Source organism: Nansenia antarctica, assembly GCF_963989245.1.
Source record: "Nansenia antarctica genome assembly, chromosome: 14".
Classification (NCBI taxonomy): domain Eukaryota; kingdom Metazoa; phylum Chordata; class Actinopteri; order Argentiniformes; family Microstomatidae; genus Nansenia; species Nansenia antarctica.
In genome coordinates this window covers 18,623,383-18,628,470 of record NC_137684.1, presented here as the reverse complement: position 1 = coordinate 18,628,470, position 5,088 = coordinate 18,623,383, and positions in this window count along the sequence as shown.

Sequence of the window (5,088 nt, the reverse complement as noted above, 5' to 3'; positions counted from 1 at the left end):
AATTATGTATGTTAATTGAGAACACCTCAATTATGTATGTTAATTGAGAACACCTCAATTAACACCTCAATTAACACCAGAGATAGGAAATGTTAGGATATTTATAGCATAGCATAGAGTACAGCACAGTGTTTTATTTGTATAGTATAGTATAGTGGATAGTGTATATAGCCTTTATTTATGTAAACCAGCTCTTTTCCCTTCTTGTTTTTAGTATTTATTTCCTAGCACCAGGGGAGCCCCCCCTCACAAATTTCGTTGTATGGTACCTGTACTATATCAATGACAATAAAGACCATTCATTCATTCATTCATTCATTCATTCATTCATTCATTCATTCATTCAACACATCATCAATATCACATCAACCCAGGGACGGCAGGAAGGGATAGATGTGGAATAGGGATTTTTAGGCCTTTAAATTAATAGATGCCTATTGTTTAAACAACACCACAGTCTATTATTTACTTTAACACTTAACACTGTTCACGCTCAACAACACAGACTGTTATATCTGACAATGCATTTGACAATATGTGTACATGTATTAATTAGCTACCTGAAAAAAATACTTTGTGTTAATGCCTCCACAGAATTACATGTCAAAGTGTAATGCCACCAAACCCATTTTTTTTATACCAGAAGTGACCTCTTATCCAATGGTTGATATCTTATCAATAGGATATCAATGTCTTATCTTATGAATAGATTAACCTTATACTGTACCATTTTCTTTCTCACAATATGTTCTTTCCCCCCCGCCTAAATGCAGTGGCCTGTCTCTGGAACCTACTGGGTATAATTACCTTGCTTGTCACGATCAGAACCTCATTCTAGGGTCAAAGCAACAACCTAAATAATGCTATTCCCACAAGGCCATTCAATATCTAATAATAACCCCCAACCATACTTGAAGTAATGAGTTTTTAAACAATCTTTAGGGATCCAGTGTGTTGATAATAAAGGAGATGATGTTGAGTGTTGTCAACAATGGCCCTCAAGGCCTGTGAGACCACAGAGCCCATTCAATCTGCGCTGGGTTTGCTTCAGGCCAGACGACCGTGATTCGGTACGCGGTTGCTATGGCAGTATCCATGGAAACATCCTACAGTGTTCACTGGGAGTTGAAGGTAACACCCACTCGTATTGTTCAATCTCTGTAATGCATATTCATACCCACATACAAGCTATTATGAACTGCTTTTAATAGTCTACCAATCCATGTATTCATCCGTCCATTCATCTATCCTTCCATCCAATCTATCCTTTTTAATGCATGAAGCAATTACTATGGCAATAGTTCACAAATGCACTCTCTCCATCCTTTCAGCTAAATTGTAATAGATTCATAACCGTGCTTGATTGAATTGATTTCCACAGTTAAGGCAAATTGAGATATACAATGGTGTGAAATGTGTGCAAAAAATAAATCAGTTCCACACAGCTTGGAAGTATTTCATTTCCCCCTGAATGAGTTGCAAGAATACACTGTTGAGTTTTGCAGTGATGATCATTTAAAATTGGCAGAATATGAAGTCAAGTCAACACACTAAAGTACAAATAGTACAAAAGACACATGTCCGGTGTAGTAGTTTTATTGCAACCATGTACAATGTGTTACACATACTGTACAATACCTTGTACACTCAAATGAATACGACACACTCACCCCTCCTCTTCCTGTGTTGGTGTCTTTCCTCTGTTTGTTTTTTAATGAAATGTGGAAAATCTTTAGTACAATTACATTTACTATACTTCTTATGTGAGACATGATAATCTTGAAACCGATCACACTGGTGAGACTTACCGTTTGAGAAAGCACAGATCTCACTGATGAAAGCTGTAGCGTCTACACAGAGTCCACAAAAATACAGTACCATGCAAACATTTGACATAACACTGTAGCCCCGTGCCATCTTTATTGCAGGGACAGATATTATTTGTTTTCTGTATTGCTTACAAAAGCAATTTAATGTACAAACCATAATTATGGAGTAAAAGGTCTGTTGCTGCATACAAATGAATTAGCATTGTACTCAATAATACAGTAATTTTCCTGTTGGCTGAGTTAAGGACCGGGTCACTGAGGAAGACTGGGACTTGTTGTCAGAAAGATTAATTTACAACAACAAAATCACTAGTCTTCCACAGCCCCCAGGACCAAAGGGCAGACGTCTCTAATCATTACCTGGTAGCATTCTGTGGGAGAAGGAGTTCTATCTAATCTGTCACTATTTACCAGAACATTCATTATTTTATTGAAAATCAAACAGATGGTGTACTGCATTAGCTTGTGTTTTATATCGCAAAGTGATGTCTGACAGACTGTAATAATAACATAGGCTAACACGTCAGTATAAAATAGGTACAGTGTGACAGCAGACATTATTTTGTTTGAAGCCATTAAAACCAAACGAGCAGAGATAGAAATGCACGGGTAATGCGTAGCATAAAATATGCAGTATGATTAATGATTATTCACATAATCATGAATATTTTATTTATATTTCATAGTACAAACACAGGATCAACAATCGGAGATTGCTGTACTGTACATGCATGCAAAGGATTCGTGCATAAATATATCAACAGGAGGAATCAAAAAGCAAATAACCAAACTAACACCGTCAATTCAAGCTCCCATGTATCTCCCTCTGAACCAGGTAATAATGATACCTGGAGCCTTCCTGCCCTTTCCGCAGAGACCACATATCACACATCACACACACCAAAACACACCAAGTTGATTTAACAGACAAGCGGGTTTTAATAAAATAAAGAATATGGTAAAATCTCCTTCTATTGGGTTCCTAAAGCTCTGTCAATAAAGCCTAGGTATCCTTGAGCTCAGAGGAGGAAGAGGACAGAATTGTGAATAGAGGAGTCTGTTTTTCATGTGACATTTCTGATTCAAACCGAAGACATGATTCAGACTTATGATGATGTGTTGTGAATGACAAATATCCCGTTAAAATTAGAAGATAAGTCATAGATCCCGCCTTAATTTACGTGACTGACTTTGGTACCCTGTGACATCCTTTTATTATTAGCAGGTTTAGCGTTAGCATGCCATGACCTTATCAATATGTCTGTCCATTTCCATTTGTTTCTGCTGTTATCTACTAACTAGCCTAAACCCCACCACATGAGAATGTATCCAAAAACCTTGCTTGACAACCTCTGTGTCTGTTATGATGAAAATAAATCATTTCCTTCAATCACCTCCAGAATACTTAACACTGTTGATTTATTCTTGTGTTCAATCTTTAATGCCAGTTATTCTGTCACGTCTGAGTGGCATGATGTTCTAACAGGGAGACAGACGGATTCATGAAGGAGATGAAGTACAGCTAAGCAAGCAAGGGAGCTAATGATGCGATATATGAGAGAGAGAGGGGGTGGGTGGGGGGGACAGAACGAGGGAGCATGGAAATGAGATGGAGAGAGACCTCAGCAAGCTGTTGATCACTGTCTCTGTGTCCCTGGCTGAGCTCCTAGCTACACTCATCAGCATACATACAGGCTGGATCAGAGTAGCAGCAGAATATGTCTGATTAGTTAAAGGCTGATTTAGAGGAGAGGAAGAGAAGGAAGTGGAACGTGGTAAATGGGGTAATAGTTTATTTCAAGGCACTAAGAAATGGTGTGGTAGTAGTGATGGGTACTTTTTGGAAGAGTTCAACCCAATGTAGTCACTGCTCAATACTAAAATGTTATGTACACAGTGGTTCTTATTTCAGCAATGTAATCATATTGTTATAATAACTATGTAATTACTTGTTAACTGTGTCATTCGTACCAGTACCAGGTAAAAGCATACCGCAAAATAAAGCATGATAGAAAATGTTATTGTGATATGCAGCCTCCCCATCCCTCCTCTCTATCCCTCCCCCTAAAACACACACACACACACACACACACACACACACACACACACACGCACACACGCACACACACACACACACACACACACACACACACACACACACACACACACACACACACACACACACACACACACACACACACCTTTTAGTGAGCTCAACAAAGGCTTGTGACATTTTGAGGGGGGATGGAGTAGCCCACAGGGTCGGTGAGTGCTTTGGGTTTTTGCTCAGGGGAAGAGGCATATTAGAGACCTCAATACATCTCCTCTCTCACATTCCGTCCCCGACACTCTCTGTTCCATCAAGGGGTCGAGGGGGGCTAAAACCCTATCCAATCTTCTTTAAAAAAAACAACACCATTCAAATTATAACAAACTATACAACAAACCAAAACCAACGCTACAGTACTCAGCCTCACACCAGGGTCTGAGAGAGCACCCATGTCTGAATTGTGCATTTGGTTCCCGGCGCTCCATCCACAGTGGTCAATTACATATGGACAAAATACGCCAGAACTCAAAAAGGCACGGCTGAGGGTCTGAGTGTTTAGTCACTGAAAACTAGTTCAGCAGTAGGTAAAAAAAAAAAAAAATCGCTATATGTTCTTTTCAAAAAAGTATACAGAGATTATTTCAAATGTTCTTGTGTATTTCTCCTCTCGCCGGCAATCACCCCATCAAACCCACCTGTCGTCTCCAACAAAGACGAGACTGACAGGTGCTTTGAGGTGCTGCGGCTGCCGCAAGTTACATTGGCCATTCATTTTATATAAGGCCCTGCTTGGCTTAACACGCACAATGAGTGGGCAACAATCAGGCAGCATTGTGAAGGGGCCCCAGGCATTGGGGTAGAGAGTGACAGCACAATAGTACTGGCTCAAAAGGAGGGCTTCATTAGCCACAGAGTTCCACCGAGGTGATAGATTACCTTCAGACTCACCGCTGAACAAGGGGAAATTAGCTCCCAACAGCTATGGTTTTCCCATTAAAAAACATACTAGAAGATAATGGCCATCCCCGTTCGCGTGAAGACCGCAACCTCTCTCGCTCTGAGAGGCAGGGCCTGTATCTGCATGCACTTATACATTTACTCAAGATTTCTCCAGGAAAATGGGGGGAGGTGAAAATGGAGTCGTCTTATATTTCCGGTTGGGAGTCCAGGTTGGACATAATAGGTGGTGTATTGAATAGTAATGCATTA